Source organism: Pseudorasbora parva, chromosome 12 (assembly GCF_024679245.1).
Source record: "Pseudorasbora parva isolate DD20220531a chromosome 12, ASM2467924v1, whole genome shotgun sequence".
NCBI lineage: Eukaryota > Metazoa > Chordata > Actinopteri > Cypriniformes > Gobionidae > Pseudorasbora > Pseudorasbora parva.
In genome coordinates this window covers 38,202,326-38,221,542 of record NC_090183.1, presented here as the reverse complement: position 1 = coordinate 38,221,542, position 19,217 = coordinate 38,202,326, and the positions used below count along the sequence as shown (strand labels likewise).

The 19,217-nt window shown below is 34.6% G+C and overlaps 1 protein-coding gene across 10 annotated transcripts in view; it reads left to right on the top strand.

The window, feature by feature from the left end:
* The first annotated feature begins 5,814 nt into the window (after positions 1–5,814).
* Positions 5,815–19,217, top strand: part of foxp1b (forkhead box P1b) — a 218,621-nt gene continuing 205,218 nt past the window's right edge. For 3 of the 10 annotated variants that reach the window (XM_067460207.1, XM_067460206.1, XM_067460205.1), the window contains exon 1: positions 5,818–6,080. The gene's annotated coding sequence lies outside the window, so the exon portion shown is untranslated. Of the gene's footprint in view, positions 6,081–13,620; positions 13,769–19,217 lie in introns of all 10 variants that reach the window. The other 7 variants (XM_067460203.1, XM_067460204.1, XM_067460201.1 and 4 more) reach the window with 5 other exon arrangements.

Here is a 19,217-nt window from a genome sequence, read left to right as displayed (position 1 = left end):
ACACCAATGACATTTCCTCTCTCAAGACCCATAAGAGGCAATACGTTATGAATCAGCGTATGGATTCAGGATTTGGATCGACCAATGTCACATGATTTCAGCAGTTTGGCAGTTTGATACGTGATCCGAATCATGAATCAATACGCTGATTCATAACGCTTCGAAACTTTGTTTTGAAATCGGCCCATCATTATATAAGTCGTTATTTTGTTGTTTTTTTGCGCACAAAAACTATTCTCGTTGCTTCATAAAATTATAGTAGACCCACTGTAGTGAGATGACGACATCTTTGGTGTCTTTTATGGGTCTTGAGAGAGGAACTGACATTGGTGTCAATGAAGGCCTGTCTGATAGCCTGACAAGCCAGACCCACATCAAGATGTTTGGTCTGGAAACTCACCATAGACAGGGCTCAATCTGAGGGGCGGGATAAACGGTTGTCTTTCAAACTCCCTCTGCACGTGATAGGATAGCGCTACACCAACCAGAGCAACATGAAGGTGAAGCAGAGCTCGCTGACTGATTAAACATTCACCATATCCGGTCGGCTAAACTCCGAACACATCTTCCCTTTTTAAGAATGACTTCAGTGCCGCTCTTTGTTCTTTTCTCAGAGAAAAGCTTAACTCCAAGTCTTCCGGAGGTGCGGGAAGAGCTGATTCGAAAGACCGCCGCCGTTCGCCAGTTTCTGTGTTACTAGAAGCACGCAAACGCAACTCGGCCGTCGTCATTATGGCCCCGCCCACCGACTCTATACACGATCTGATTGGGCCGTCCAGATTCTGAGGAATACAGCTCAGATAGGTATTGAGACGACACTTGCGGGCAAATTAAATTTGCTGCCACTAGGGTGCGTCTAGATTTCTAGGCTACCTGTCTGAGCCATTGGATTTCAACACAAATATCTTCATTTGTGTTCATTTGTGAGATGAATGGAGGTCTTACGGGTGTCGAAAGAATATTTTATTAGACAACATTGAAGTCTTTAAGACTCCAAAGATAGTGAAGTCATTCTCAGCAGAAGATGGCGATTAATGAATAAGTGAAAGGGTTCAGTCACACTGTAAAACAAAATAATGTCTCCAGTTGAAAATAGTGTTCTAGTGTTCTTGACATGTTCTTGAAAATGCTCTACTGATCACTGCTAATTTTTTCAGTTAGCCACAATGAATTTCTGTGAATTGAGGAAATTTATTTAAAAGAAATTCAATTTGGCCAACTGAGAAATGTAGATGTGATCAGTAACTAGAACGTTTTTTTAATTGGAGACCTGATTTTTTTTTTACAGTGCACAAATTATAGGCTACATGTATGTGAGCACATTTACAAAACAGCAATAACAATAAAGACAGATTTAAAATTTGTCTAACTTGCTTTTTTTGTTGTTTTTTTATTATTAAGAGAACATATGAATTACAACATTGAATCCAACATACAACAAGAAAGCTTCACAGGACAGTAGCCACATGTTTTCAACAAGGTTAACAAGAAAAAAAATAAAAAGAAAAAAAATAAAAAGAAAAAAAAGATTTAATAAAAAATAAAAAATAAATAAATGATCAAAATAATAAAGACAAGTATTTCTTCCTTTTTCTTACTGACAAATTCAATATTCAAATAAATTGTTGACCATAGTGGGGACATTAGATTATAAAGAATTCATCCATAAAGTTTAACAAAGTGTCATTCTTTTTTGTTTTTAATAAATTGTAAAGCTTTGTTCAGCGATTCCATCTCTTTTAAAAATAAACTACATTTAGGGATGCATTTGGCAAATTTTTGTTTATGAATATAATATTTACCATGCAAGATGTAGAAGTTCACCACAAGTTCAATCATTTTGCTTTTGTTTGAGAAAGAGCATATAACGTCTTTTAGAGATAATTTATAATTCACATTTCTTGGGGCAATTTGTCTTACTTGGGTGAATGTTTTCGTTCACTGCTGTCGTCACAAGTTTATTTATTTACATATTTGATTTTGGCTCCACCTTGTGGTCTCTGTCGGAATGAACGTGCCATATCTTTGGGCAGTTGACACGTGACGTCACAATATGTGTGACATGCTATTTTTAATCTAAATAAATTAATAACTGTCTACAGTATGAAAACACACTTTCCCCTTATATAATAATTCATATACATTTTAACCTAAAACGGTGTTAAATTATTATTCTCATACTGAGGTATCCCATAAAGAACTATTCCATTAAATGTCAATATGTTAAATACGTTCAATTAGATTTTAGATGCATTTTTGATTATATTCCATTTTCATTATGCTAACAGGAATGCTAGGTAATAATAATGAAGTTATCTTTTTGTTCAAAGATCAGTAGTGAAAATATGTGAAATTGTCCCACCTGTGTCATGTCAGAATGAGATAAAGGGCTCTTTGTTTTTTTAAACAATAGGCAAATATCAGCTATTGTTCCTTTGTGTCTCAGTGTGATTTCAGCTGCAGGGACGGATATCGCTCGCGAGCCTTAAGAAGAACAGAGTCCTCTCGCTTCATTTGCTTAATTACTTAATTAACACAGCTCTAATTACTCCCTTTTTGAGCATGAGTGCATATTGAGAAGATGTTACATAACGTATAGTAATCCTCGATTAATTTGTTTTAGAGTGCCACTTTATCACAACAAGACCAAATCCACAGGGCATCAGTCATGCTAAATCTACATGATGTCAATACCAAATAAAAAGATTAGATTAGTTTTAGAGACACGCTTCTCATCTTGAGAAAGCTGCCTGGGTTTTTATGGAAACATCTGGAATATGTATTAAGTTGTGTTTTACTATAGTGGTGACCTTTTGACCTCAACGGGGAATGTTGTATGCTCTAATCATTGCAATCTCATAATGTAATAACGGCACATCATGTAAAAACTGCACATAATGTATTAAGTATTACTTTATTATTTTAATAAAATGTTAATTGTTATAATTTTCTAAAAAAATAAAAAATAAATCTTGAGCTCATAATCTAATGATTCTTACATTATGAGAAAATGATTACATTATAAACTCACCAAAAACATGCCGCCGTTTTTTTAATTTAATAGCTTTTAAACATTAAAAATATTAGTATTCTCTTACAGTCATTTAAAAAAAATCTAAAGTCAGTCTTAAACTATCTTTGAAATGCATCATTTAAATATTAATGCAATTATTATTATTATTATTATTAGTAGTAGTAGTAGTAGTATGTTTATTAAACATAAAGCATTGTTATTCATTTACAGTACATTTTAAAAATCTAAATCCAGATAATAAAATCTGCACTTTTTTAGAGCTTTTTATAATAATAATAATAATAATAATAATAATAATAATAATAATAATAATAATAATAATAATAATAATAATAATAATAATAACAATAACTGTTGCATTTCACAGGTGCTGGATTTAAAGTTTAGAGTTAAAAATGTACTACTAATATTTACAATAATTAAAATATGACATGTTTATGGGATTTTATAATATAATTCATTTTTCATTGTGTATTTTTTATTGATTACATTATAAAAAAAGATTTTGTTACATTCTGAGAAAATTATTACATTATGAAAATTGTATTACAATAATAGTGTAATACTTATCACATTATGTGCAGTTTTTACATTATGAGTTGCTTTCAGGTCAGAGAAATTCATATAGACAAATTCTCTATAAAACATTTCATAGTCAAATGATAAAAGTGTATAAAACAATGTTTTGTTTTATTCTGTTGTGTCTCTAATAGTGACAGTCAATTCATGACAGACTGACAGAATATAAAGCTAATGGAATTAAATAACTTTTGAATAAATGCATCACAATTTTGTAGGTATTTGTTGCTCTTTCATAAAAAGTAAATAAAAAAGAGGCCTGTTTCTTTCTTGAAAGTATTCTTGGTTACTGGCAGTGGACACAAAGTAGAGAAAATAAGTCAAAATGGAGTATATCTCCACAAAGGGTGTGTCTGTGATGGATGTATCCGTCTCATGCCTGCAGGCGTGCAGTTTTTCTGGATAAGAATATAGGCCAGTGACGCCCCTTGACATTAGATTTCATACCGTTAGTAATATGTCCAGGGACAAAGCATTGTAATGCATCTCCTTGTGCTCTGCAAATGTCAAAACAGTGTTTATGGAAGCACAAGGATTTTTGGAGAATTCTTTAGATGACAAGAAATGTGATTTCAACAATCAATTATATATATATATATATATATATATATATATATATATATATATATATATATATATATATATATATATATATATATATATATATATATATATATATATATATATAAACTGAAACAAAATGAAAAATGTTGCCTTGACAATAAACTGAAATAAGTTTAAGTTTAAGCAATAAAATTATTGACTAGATCTAAAAAAACTAAAACTGGATAAAAAAATAAGCCCACAGTAAAGGGCTATATATAGCCCTTTATATATAATTTTTTTATGAATAGATTAAAAAACGCATGTGAAATTGCTAACATATTCTTATTGGCTTGTCACGTGATTGGAGTGTTTTTTATTGGTTTGAAGTGGGGAGACAATCACTGTAAACCTCAGAATCTGAGTGCAAGAACAAATGTTCCAGATTACTAATTTTAATTCACTGGATCAATTACTTTAAAATAACAGGTTTATAGAAATTAAATTTTTGACTGAAATACTTTGAGCTCAATTTCCACTGTTAATTAACTGAAATTAACTTTTATCACTATAATAATATAATATTATTTTTATCTTTAGCAGCCAATATTTCCCTATGCATTTATTTAATGACAAAACTATAAATGTAGCTCCACATCTGCAGGAAATATAATAGTCCAGAGGGTGGCGCTCTATATCCGTGAAACACATCATCTCGGGGCCATAAAACTACACCAACAGTCGTTCAAAAATTACTGTGCATTTCAGTCCTTGATCAAGGGCAGTCGCACTTCTCCCTTATCCCAAGATTTTAGATGAATTATTTTACTACTTTTCTCTTTTTTATTTTTTTAACGAGTTATCTAATTAGGTTTACTTATACACACCTACAATAACTCTGTTCACTGCTTACTTTTGGGATTACCCAAAAGGGGTAGCTGATATGAAATACTTTTTGGTATACTGCGCAGTGTGTGTGTGTGTGTGTGTGTGTGTGTGTGTGTGTGTGTGTGTGTGTGTGTGTGTGTGTGTGTGTGTGTGTGTGTGTGTGTGTGTTGCAGTTATCACTTACAATAAAGAACAAATACTTTACATTTATGTACATTTTAATGTAACATCTTGCATTTCTTTCTTTTATTTCCAGAAAAGTGAATATTGTAATAGGCCCACAGTTTATTGTAGCCAAATATTATGTGAATTGTGATTAACTCTGGTAATAACCGCTGAGTAGTTAATAGACCCTATACTCTAATACTGAAGTATGGTGATATTTAGACTATTACATCCCCACACTCTCTGCACTTCCCTTCTTATGGGCTGTCCTTCTCCTGAACTTTCACCCCCACCCCCACCTTGCCTTGCTGCACTGGATAAGTTCGAGGGAAAGAAGTCAGAAATTCTGTATTTATACATCAGTTGCAACTACCAAACTAACAAGCAAATGTGTTAGAACTATGCTGACCGGGGGAAAGGGTTCTCCTATCTTCTATGTAACTCTGGTAGGATGTGTGACTTTCTGACACTTTTGTTTTGCAGCGCAAAGATCTGCAATGAATGTTGTTTACACCACACCAGCAGGTGGATGTGACGTCACTGGCGTAGAACATCAAAAAATAACAACATCCAAATCCGCGATTCGCTCTCTTTTTGTGTGTGTATGTGTGTGTGTGCAAGGCGCAATAAACTGTAATAACATCCGAAGCAGCTCCGTGTAGAAAGGCGGCGTGAAACAGGCTCGAAACGGCGGCGTTGCTCCCAGTACAGCATTTGCAGCTGAAGTTAGTACCGCTGGCGGAGTGATCTGTTTGTTGGTTATTTACAGTGCGTTTTATAGCACGCGCTCATGGTATACAAGATCTCGTGAAGAGTTGAATTTGTTATCGTGCACAAATTTCCGTGTCTATCTCGTCCCTGTCAAATCCCGGTAAGTTCATTCACCTCAAGCATTCTGCAACATTTAGTGCATATGGACACACTTTGTCTTTGTCATCTAATTGTTGTCTTCTTGCTTTTAATAGCGCAAATTACCAAACAACATATTGTTCGAGTGTATAATACCTGCTGTCCGTGCGATACATTTGATGTGTAGTCTCTAAGTACTTTTTCCAGAAGTTAGCTCTGTAGCTAGCAAGTTACGCCGTTCGTTTGTGTTTGTGAAAACAACATTGTATCGAAACATATGTGACAGCTCCGGTGTGACGTGACGCGTAAAAACAAAGTATTGAAATCGAGATGCGTTGCTATCGATGGCGTAAAAGTTTGCGAGCCGAGATTTCTTTCGGTCTACATGTTGTGTATGGGGGCTTTTCCCCACGTGTTCGCTCAACCACAAACAAACTCGTGAATCTCTTCGTTTGAGGTTATCAGTGCAAATACAATCTGTTGAGAATAAGCGACAGTTTTCCCCGTGCATTAAAAAAGTTCAGTGCAGTTTTATCATCCGGTTGGGTTATGGAGTTGAGAGCAGAATTAAGTGTTCAGCAAGAACAGGTTGTGTTTCAAAACCTAGTGAGTTGCCTAGCTAGACAGCATTTTTGAGCATCATATGGAGTTTGAACGTTCGAACGCGCCTGACAGTTTCATAAATGCTGAAATTTGGAATTGAGACACAGCCGAAGCGCAGTTCGAGTGAAATTGGTTTTCAACATGACTGTGTTGTAACAAGTGTCACAGATAGATTTGCCCTTCTGAATGTGAACCACATACCCGGCTAATACATGCAGGCTACTTTGTAAAGTCATGCAAAAGTTAGAAAAAGTGGAGGAAAGAAACGTATAAATTGTAAGCAGTTGTTTTATTCAACATTTGTCACTTCAACATATTAAAAGTAGCTGTTTTCTTTACGTAAAATGTCAGTTTACTTTTCTATTTATAATTAGCCTGATTTTATATTTTATATACATGATATATGTTCCCATTACTTATTTTAAAAAGTATTTTTATAAATATTATATTTAGTTTACACATTTACAAATTAAAAAACAAAAAAATGTACATATAGTATACATAGTTACATAATTTACATAGTTACATAATTAATGGATTCAGATGATGCAGTTTTTAATTTTGAGGATGGAAAGGAATTAAGAAATGTTGCTTTTGCATTTGTATGTGTATTATTATGGGTGTAATAAAAAGGTTATAAACTGAAATGACTAATCATTAATTGTATTAATTACCATGACCATTTTCTTTTCTCATTGATTCTCATAAATGTAACTTTTAAGCGTCTTTTCAAATGGTATTTTAAAATGGGAAGCAGCAGCAGCTTTTACACCCAGTGTTGGTGAGACGCAGTTCTTTGGATTAGTCATTGTCTGAGGGAAGGAGAAGACGAGAAAAAAAGAATGCTTTTTTTGTAGGAGAAGTAAAGTAAACAGCCTCCAACAAGCGAACCTTGACAACCCAGATTAAGGAAAACACTGGAGATCAAACAGTGCTGCTGCTGGGCCGTTGTCATGAGCTGCCTGAGAGGGAGAGACAAAGAGAAGGAGGGAGAGAAAAAGAGAGAGAGAGAGAGAGAGAGAGAGAGTTAGAGAAGCTGTTTGAACAGGCACTGGAGTTTGTGTGCTCACTTATGCAGAAATGGACCTCTGCAAACGCAGACTGACCCAGGATTAAAAGCGCTGGCTGAACTTTTCTATACAACTTTTCGGCCTTGACGCTCAACAACAGGAGAGGCCCGAGTTATTTCACCCATTTTATGATGAGAGCGCTCTACTGTACTCACCAAGTACCTGTAATAAAAAAAAAAATAAAAAAAATATTACACTGTATTTTGTCCTCATATATACACTCTTTCAGATCCCAAAAATAGATTTGTGCGTAATGTTTCTTCATCATGGTATTACAGGAAAATGTGCAAATTTTGCATTCTATAGCTAGCGTTTTCAGATTTACTCGCAATTGTGCAGAAGAGTAATGAGTCAGATATGTGTGGTGGTTACGGCACAGAAAGGTTATCATCTTACTTCACTGAGGTAAAATGTACTTAGATGAACTGTAATGTGTGAACTGTAGAGGTTAAAGACAGCTCACCGAATAATGCATGAAGTTGTGATGTCTGAATCATAACGCAGGATAGAGGTTGCCGCGTTCCGTGTCTTGCTGTGTGTTCGGGCAGCTGTTGTCTCTTTAGCGTGTGGCTTTCATGCTGGGTTGCCTGGCTAGAAAAGCCAGGCCGTTGGCCAGTCGCTGGACGGCTTAGGGTGAGGATGCAGCCAGGTTCTTGTTTCTATGGCAACTCTGGACGCTGTCAATATGTGGAAATAAGTTGTTTAGACTTAATTATAGCTTGTTGTTGTCACCTCAGAGACACACTTAGGAATCCAGGTACTTTAACATTTGTGTACTTGCAGGCCACTGAATATTATGCAAAGTTGTCTTATTTTCTTTCTTTTTAAATATCTCTATTCTTTTTCTCTTGGGCACATTTATTTATTTATGATATTAAATATGATATAAGGTGTTTCTACTTATCCTGGACATTTGACATCCACTTTTGCTTCAGTATTTGTACCAACTGTTGCATTTTATTTTTTAGCATAATTTATATTTGTCTGTTAAACTAATTTCAAGAATGTAAGCATGAGCCTTTATTTTATTTTATTTTATTTTATTTTTAGGATAATGTTGTGAAAATGAAATGCATTCTGTTATCTCCAAATGTATTACTGGTATTAAGGTTTGCAAAGTTTTCAGAAACTTTCCAGAATGTTTGGAAACTTTCCAGGATTTTCTTTTGGAGATTTTCGGAAAGTTTTTGGAAGTTTACAGGAATTTTCAGCCCCTATGCTACCCTATTAGTAGTGTATGCATGTTCAAAAAAATCTACTAAAATTAAATGAAAAAAGTTTGAGTCCATGCTAAAATGTTTTTGTGATCAAGACTTTGACTGTGTACACTACAGTAAGAGAAGGTCACGGATTTGTTCCTTTGAAATTGTTGACTTCTAGCCATAGTCATCCTGGATGTCCTTTATTGGATTGTAAATCTAAATGGATAGGATTAGAGGTTGGATTAAATGTTGAAATGGTGGGACACTCACAAGTCCCTTTATGCCAGCTGTGAAGTTGACAGCTGAGACGGGATCAGCTCATTGGATCAGTTTCTAAATGATCTAGCCCTGAAGAGCTGAAGAGCAGCAGCAGCCAATGCCAGGATTTCTGAATTATACAGATAATCCTTAAGCAATATAATAATAATAATAATAATACATTTTATTTGTAAAGCCCTTTTCATAGTTAAAAACAATCCCAAAGTGCTACAATATAGAGGCTGCTCTTTCCAGGAATTCGAATCACTGTATTTGTTGACATTTATGTCATACATTTTACAAAAAATTGGTATTGATATTGAGAATCGAGTTCAAAAAATAAACAGCCGCAAAATCTACAGCATGCAAGAACAATTTTTCGAAATGAATCACATCCAAAATAAAAGTTTGTTTGTGTTGTGTTTTGTGTGTGTGTTTTGTGTGTGTGTAAATACACATGCATGTATATATTTAAGAAGTATTTGCATGTATATAATGTATATAATATATCTTGTATATAAATATCTTTTTTTTAAAAATAAAAATATAACATCTTTCTTAAATGTATACATGCGTGTGTGTATTTATATATACATAATAATTATACGCAATACACAAACACATATATGTGAACACAAACTTTTATTTTGGATTAGTATAACATTTTCCCCAGCACTGCTTATTACCAAACACAATTAACCTAATTAACATAAGTACAAAATAATAATACAAAATAAAAACTCAAGCTCACTGAAGAAAAGTAAATAGTCAGTGATGAAATAGGAACAAATAAACTAATTGCAAGTGATAGGACAGAAAAAAACCTACTATAGAACAAAGATACAAATGAAATGGACCTACCTGCCAAATTTCTAGCACTAGATAGCTCTATAAAAATATAACATAAGTTGTATAAAGTAATCAAATGTACAGAAAAAACACTACATAGTCACTACACTGTGAAAATTAAGTATAAATTATTCTTATTAAAGTTACAAAAGTGATTCAGTCAAGAGCAGTGAGATTGTATGATTAACATTAACGGCACAGGCTGCAGATATATTAGGCTGCTGTCACTTTAAGACCAAATGCACTGATCTAATATACTGGCACACACTATGGTTATTGCTCTGTGGCAGGACAGTAGATGGGATTTTGCACGACAGTGCAGGACGCGTGTGTGTGTATGAGAGAGAAATGTTCTACTATTTTACTTAATAATAATAATTAAAGGCTCGCAGTTTATGAGGACATGATTCGGTTTATGGATCATTGTATGCGACTAACGTTAAACCTTAGCAGTAGCAAGCAAAACGGTTTTGCACGTTAGACTAGTGTAACGTACAGAGAACAACAATAGAGTCCGTTAGCGCATTTGAATGACGAAGCACGCGATCGTGCCGTTTACTGATGTTTACTCACGCGACGAGCCGACAGCAAAATCATTTGAAGCAGTTTTACTCACCAGCTGCTTCCAAAGCAGGACCGAACCTTTATCACTGGGACCGCTCCATCAAAAACACACTTCTTTGGTATGATTTGGTGAAGTCCTGACAGCAGTGAACGGTGGAGATCCACTTTTAGACGCGACTGACGCGATGTTGTGAAGCTTCCCGTCATTCCTGCGTTCAAATCGGTTCAAATGCAGTGCTGCCTTCCCGGAATGCTGTGCTGAAGCGTTGAAGTCGCTCGACGTCACTCATAGGAATAAAGTGGAGCGCGGCGCGACCGTAGGGCGCGTCAGAAGTGTTCACGGATGACTGGATCTGCAGCTTGAGAGTAGTGTTTATGCGGGGTGCATTTCCTCTCTCGCTCGAGTTACGCGCGCGCGCGCGCGCACCCTACCGGGAGAAGAGCCTGTGCGGTCCATACAAGGACCTTCCGATCTATTAACGTCAAACCGACCCATACTCGAAAAAAACTCTCCGAAACTTGTGAGAAACCGGAAGGAGTATTTTTGACACAGAAATACTCCATCAAACGTCCAACATTAGTTTTTGAAACTTTGTCTATGTTTAGGATGGGAATCCAAATCTTTAACAGTGTAAAAAGCTGAGTTTGCATGAAACAGCATTTCTTTTTTTTTTCTGTTTTTATTATTATTATTTATTTATTCATTTATTTATTTTTAATAATTTCTCATTTTGAAACATATTGTGTGTTAATTATATGCTAATAATGGTTTTACTTTAGAATGTGTTTAGAACTCACTCTGATATTTGCATTCACTTTCAACGTCGTTACATTTATCATGTTGGTGCAATAGCCAATAAGTCTTCACGGGGCTCATTCACCCCAATTATATATATATATATATATATATATATATATATATATATATATATATATATATTTCGCCAATCATCGTTGTCGAATTTTATGGTTTGGGGAGCTGAAAATATCGCCTGTAGTTCTGAGATTAGAGCAGTGCACCTGCTGAACCACGGGACATTCAGCCTGGCAGGCGGCACGGGCGAAGTCGAGTAGTACTGATGTAGTCGTGGGAGTTGGGAGTTAATTTGCTACGAAAGAAGACTATTAGCAGAAAAACTCCTTGTAAAAGAACTCGGACCAGACAAGCCAGTAGGCGTGAGAAAACAAGAACCTACAAGATAAGCCTTTCTGAGGTTGGTTCGATCGAAAGGCTGCTTGGCTAACACATTTTTTGCTTCCTTTTCTTACTGTTTAAAACAAATGCTTGTGATAGCTCGTGGACACAGAACTGAAACATATATCTCATATAATTTATCGTTATGCGTTTGCACTTTTTCTATCTGGACAACTTTTGATTTCTGTGGCAGTTAATATAATATTGTCCTTTTATTAGACTATTGGTATTGACTGGTTTGAGTTCTTTTATTGGTAAAGGCAGGGGACATGGCCTTAAACGCACCATAATGCAGGAAATCACATCTACGAAATAAAACAAATTCTGGGGGAGAATATGTTATCCAGTACGTGTCTAGAAGCAGTCCTGGCTGGTGTAGCTATATTTAATGAGTTTTGATGAGGTCCACTCTGGTTCTCTTGCTTCTTCAATGTAGTCGTCATCAGCAGAAAAGACCCCCTTTTACGAATGGTTTGTCTGGATATTTTCCTACTCTAGCTTCAACATGACAGCGTTGCAAATTGATTTTTAAACGGCAATCGCATTTTAGTATTATATTTCCTATTGTGGTATTGTAGTTTCAGAGACAAAATAAAATAATACAAATGCGGGACACTGACAAAGCTCCCAATTTTGGGACTCGGCTTGATCACCTCAGTACACGTGTTTTCTTTCTCAACTCTTTGCTTTCACTAGACATAAACAACTAATTTACTTGATTACGTGTTTACTAATTACTAGGATACTCGCAAAGATGGGCATTTTGGCACTTAAGAGTATTTTATGGTGGCCCAGTAGTGCACAACACAACAAAATTTAAAAAGGATACATAAGTTCACAAAAATAAAGCCAAAACACAACGGAAAAGTCACAACACAACAAAAATGACAACACAATGGAAATGCTCCCGACCACTAGGGGGCTTTCGGAGTGCGTAAAGTGCCATTGTTCTATAGATTCGCCAGTCAAAGATATAAACACATACGATCAGTTTTAAGTGTGTAATCATTGTATATCGACATGAAATATCAATTCAAACTCGACTACATGCTCGTTATTGTAACGAGCTATAAGCTGCATATTTATATTCAAAAGCGTATAGCCCAAAGTAACGGAACATCTGCCAATTCATCTGCCAAGTGGTTGAAACGTATTTTTTTTTTATGTTCAAATTCCAATGTTGTGCATGACTGAATCAGTTTTACCAATACAACCAAGCTGTAGAATTTTAACATTCTGTTCTTAAATGTTAAGTTATTTTAATTCATACAAATTATGTTTCAACCATAGACCGTAAAAAAATATGAACGACCCGACATCATCCATTTCCCCTTGCCCGATTTGAAGCTTTCAAACGGCCTGCACGGCGCTGACATCTTGGGACCGAGTCTACGCAGTAGAGATTTTGGGACTGAGTTGCGCAGAAGAGAGCAGGAAGTAGAGCAGGAAGTACAGTCATAATATCAACAGCCCGCCCACACTCTCGCAGATGCAGAACGATTAATTATGTTGGTGTGAAATAAACAGCTATGGAAATGTAGAAATTAAAGCTAAAGCTCCAATCTGCTCCCAAAAATCCTGAAAAAAGTCTGTTAGTGACAACTTCAGTCAGAGAAGACATCAATCTCAGCTGTCAATCATGATGTCACACCCCCCGTTTTTTAGCATCAAATAACTAACTAAAACTAAACTTATTTTAAAAACAAATACTTGAAATGAAATCATCGTGATGATAACTGCCTTCAATGACATAAACTAACTTTGGGGAAAAAATATTTTTGAAGTGTAATTTTATTGTTTTGTTTGCCTCACGTCCATTAGAAAACACAGAGGGGCGACTATACTGGGACCGGTCACCGGGGGGCGATCGAGACGCAAAAGCTTCAGTTTCTGAGAGGGCTGCTGCAGGCTTGGTTTCAACTGCATGGTGGAATTGGCAGATGTTCGTTGGGCATCAAGTGCCGTGATAGTGAGTAAAAGTGTTCACGAGTATAAATATACAGCTATAATACATGTAGGTGATTTTGAATTGATATTTCATGTCGATATACGATGGTTACACACTTAACCATTGTTAAGTGTTTATATCTTTGTAAGACTGGTGAATCTATAGAACACTTTACCATGCTCCGAGAGCCCCCTAGTGGTCAGGAGCATTTCTGTTGTGTTGTGGCTTGATTTCTATCTGTTGTAAACTTATGTTTTAAAAATTTTGTTTTGTTGTGCACTACTGGGCCACTATAGTATTTGGCCGTTCAAACCCAATAAGGGTATTTTCATGATATTTGTATTTTTGTAATTTATTTTTTGTAACTGAATTTAATTGAAGATGCTGACATGGCATTAAATAAAATAATCTGTTACCCCAATAAGGCACCAAAAAGAAAACGTCTTGTTCAGTATACACTGTAAACCCGAATAAGTTCCCAATTTTAAGTTTGTAGTACTCATGCATGTTACTTGCTCCTAACTTGAAGTACTGTTAGCTAACATAAAATATTATAAAGTTAATTAACTGTATTTAAATTTTTGTGTTATTTTTATTTAAATCAGATTAGTTATTTACTTCACTGTAAATGCTAATAAGTTATCAGAACAAAAAAAAAGTTTTAATTAAGAAATATTTTACTTGCTATAACAAACTTATTCAGAAAAGGGCTTATTGCTAATTTGCTAACATGTTAACAATAGCATGGCATATCACTTACTGAATGAGTACAGCAACTTAATCTGTAACTTACCTGCTCTCAAACCAAGCTCATGCACGACTTGTCACCATGATGGTAACTCTCCAAAAATCCACATTAACAGAAACTCTAAATTAACATATCAAAACATTAATCACTACTAAATCTCCCTTACCGTTAATCTCAAAAAATATTTGAATGCTTAATTTTAGCATTTTCTTTCCCTTTTGAGTGACATGGGCAAATCATGCTGGGAAATAAAAATCATAGCCAAGTCTAGATGAAAGGAAATTAGTTCATACAATTCAAAATAACGACACACTCTAAAAAATGCTGGGTTAAAACAATCCAAGCTGGGTTGAAAATGGACAAATCCAGAAATTGGGTTGTTAAAACCAGTAAATGGACCCATTCAAATTAACCCAATTTCTGGGTTTATCATTTTTAAACCAAACTTGGGTTGTTTTTAACCCAGCATTTTTTAGAGTGCACCGTTCAGTTTATTTGAAATATGTCAGTGCTGTAAACTCAAAAGAAAAAAAAAAGTTCTAAATACTCATAACAGTTCATTTAACTGAAATAATTTGTTTATTTTAATTTTGTCCTACTGAAACCAATGAAGGGTTTTGAGCATAGGGTTTACATTGTACTGAAATTATTCTTTATTCAAATCCCCATTAGCTTCCACAAAGTGGTTGCTAATCTTCCTGGGGTCCACACAGCCATAGAAGACAAAAAACCATACAAATAAAATAAAAAATAACAACAAAAAATACAATTAGTGTAATCAAATCATTAAACTATACATCTTTAGCAGCACATCAAACATACAACATGTATCTACTAGGCATGTGCCGATATCAATTTTTCATGTTGCGATTAATTGCTGAAGTTTTATCACGAACAAAACAAAAAGAACAAAAAGAACTGAATGTTTACAAAAGTGCACCAAAAATATATATAGCTCTGGAAAAAAAGAGACCACTCATTGAGAAATCAATTGATCTTGATTTTTTTTGCCAGAGCTGTAAAAGTACAATTTTCAAACCGATTAAAGTGCAAAAGAATTAGGCTATAATGGACAACAAGTAGGCTAACAAATTACAATAAGGTCTCGTTATTTAATGCATTAACTAAGATTGAGCAATAACATTTGGTACGGAAAGTGTAATGTTTTTGGTAATGTTAGTTAAGAAATACTGATCATTGTTAGTTTTATCTTAGGTCCATTAAAAAAAGTTATTTTGATTATTTATTTTAATGTAAAAACAGTAACTAAGACATTAACATTACTTAGAATGATTAATTCTTTATAAGTATTTTTCATTGTCTGTTTGGTAATAATGAATTAACATGTTAACTAATGAAGTCGTATGTCTCAAAGTTTTACTGAACAATAACTAATAATTAGAACAGTTCTAGTTATTAGGCCATGTTGTAGTCCAGATTAAAACATAAAAATGTTTAAGTTTGAAAATAAATAGCCTATTAAGTCTTTAAGTATTAAGTATTTGGTGCTGTGATGAACAACATGGAGGTCACAAAAAACGAATGGCTGTTTTAAAAACTACATGCGTTTTTTTGTTTGTTTGCGGGTTTCCGGGGTAACCGCAGCATTCTGCAGTTCATCAACGCCCTCTGCTGTCACTGAGCGGCACTTCAGCAGCACGTCTCCTTCACTCGTTCATGTGCTTCTCATTTACACCTGAGCGCTTACCTTTGACACAGAATACAGCGGTGTTGAGCATTTATACGGTTGATGGGCAAAGTATTCTTGAGTGCATTATAAAAAAAATATAAATTGTTAGTAAATTATTATTTACGATATTTTAAAGTGCCCACGATAACAATATCGTGCATATTCATTATCGTGATAAATCGCATTATCGAAAACATGTCTAGTATCTACATATCTATAAGCATAATTTTACATTGTCTTCCAAATACATATGTGCTTTTACTCTTTCATATGTTCATTGGAACCATATTCCAAGCAACAGAACCTCGATAAAGTAGTTTTTTTCATCAAATTTGTTTGTGGACAAGCTAAAAAGAGTTGACCTTACTCTATAGTTATGCCTCATGTCTAAAACCACCATGAGTCCTCTTTCGCTACTTAATATGCTTGAACGGATTAAAATCAATAATTACTTTTCCCTCATGTTGTTTCAAACATTTAACACCGTGTCAACTACACTGGGGTGACATGATGCAACTCGACAAAAGACAATATAACCCATTATAATCAGTGATGTTGTCTAAATTGGATGCGGCGCGACGCAACGCGACACAACAAATTCCCGACAGTACACTGATGCCCCGTTCTATTTATGATGTACTGACATTGAGGACAAATGTTTTGCAATGGTTGCTTTGTCCCGTCTAGTGTAGATAGCATCTCGCTGTTGCTATTACGGTGCGTCAGTGGAGTAGACGCGGTGTGGTGTAAGACTCTTTGGAACACAAATGAAACCTGAAAATGTTTTATCTCTTCATTTATAGTCTTTGCTGCTATCACTTTCAAGCCCCAGAACGGTAGTAAAGACATCATTGAAGTATTGCATGTGGTTTAAGCTAAATATTATGAAGTGATGCGAGTACTATGTTTGAGCAAACCTCCAATTTTTTTTTTTTTTTTTTTACAAAATATTAATCTCTAATCGTGTTCACGAGAGCACCACAACAACACGTGTTGTTGGGTGAATGCGTGTTGGAGATTAATATTTTGTAAAAAAATAAAATAAGTGGTAAATTGTTTTAATTATTATTAATATTATTTTTTATAAAATTGAGGTTAAACTACTGGATTACTTTCATTGATTTGAAGCTTTCATGACTGTGTGGCATGGCAACGTCACATGAGTATAACCGCAATAAAGAATGTCCAAATACTTACCGGTTTACAAATTTCTGCTGGTTAATTGTGTCTACCTGTCTATCACCCACCCCAAAAAATAGTAGTTACAAAACTATTTATATTGCAGTGTTGCCGGCTGGACATTACAGCTTATATCTTTATAAAAAAATATCGATTCATATATTCTCACTTTTACTGGAATACAATGCCATGTATTATATTTTTGATTTAAAAAATACATATAATTTGAAACCCATTTTATCAGATGTTTTCAAGTCTCAACTTCATAAAAATCATCATCTGGCTTACAAAAATGTAATTAGCAGGTTTTTACATTGCAGAAATTAAAATATGTTTGTTTGCGATGCATAAAAACACATGCACATGATCAACAGATGTAAGACATGCACAAATACAGAAACTCTGAGCCATATGCTTTTAATATGACCTCAGCTGGCTATGGAGACCTTTCCACCAGTTTTCACAACGAGTCAGTTCACAATTTACTCATCATAACCTTTCTGGCACTCCTGAAATTAAAGCAGCATTGCTGCACTAAATAAGATATATATATATATATATATATATATATATATATATATATATATATATATATATATATATATATATATATATATATATATATATATATATATATATATATACAGAAATAAATATATAATATACACACACACACACACACACACACACACAATAGTTGCCTCATCATTAGACGTTTGACATTCAAAACTTTTTCAGATTGTTGCCTTTTGACTGTGGTATGATCTCAGATCATAGTTCATGACAGTAGCTCAGATTTGCTCCTAAGCAATGGATATTATTATACATATGTTAGAAAATATAGATTTAGATTTGTTTTAATTTTTTTATATTTCTGATTGTATAAATTCAATATTCAATTTTAAAATATATAATTATTATTACTATAGACTTTACCATTTGCCAAGCTATCTGATTAACAAGTTCTGAACATTGTTTTGAAAGTTTCCTTTAAGAATAGAGTAGATGGCGATATTGTTGACTGGTAATTAATGTGCGTTTTGTCTCAGCCTTTGAGACGTTTTGTCTCTGCTTACGTGTTTGTGAAAGGGACATCGTTTAAGTGCCCTCCAAGGGAATAGAGTTTTCCTCCCTCTCAATAGCAGCATGCTCTCAATTAGAGTATGTTTAATCAGGAAACCGGCTTGAGTACTAATTACCTTATCATAGCATGCATGTTAATTAGTTTTGCAAGAAGGTTTCTTTTTTTCCAATTGAATGTTCAAATGAATTCAAAGGAGAAAAAAACTATGGCACTTTTCTTTGATCTTCTGTTTACAACTGTATGTGTGTTTATGCCAAAATGTAGCCTATTTGCTGGTTTGAACTTCGAAGCTTTTCTGGTGGTCTTAATTGACGTGTTGTTGCTTGTTTATTTGATATGTAAGGCCTAACCTGATGGATCATTATGAAAGCATGGTAATTATCTTAAACGCTCAACTCGGTCGCAAACCTGCCTCATTCACATGAAAGCGCTTGCGTACAGCCTTTTTTGCTCGCCGACTGAAAGTGAATCATTTTGAGTCATTGTAACCTCACTTCAAGAAGCTGTTTGAAAGATGGTCCCCGCAGCTTTTGGATGCAACCCAATCTTTGCTTGACGTGCTCTTAAGGCTAGAAAACACACTGAGTTTTTCTGTTCTCTCTGTTAAATCCAGGAGTTGCCATACAGGTGGTTTTGCTCCTTGTGCGCCAGTTTACCCAGGCAAATTGAAATGTTTACTGAAATGCTATGACTACATTTGTTTCAGATCCAGAAAATTCCTGACAAAAATCCAAGTGCTGTCTTTACACATACTTATTCAAACAGGTGG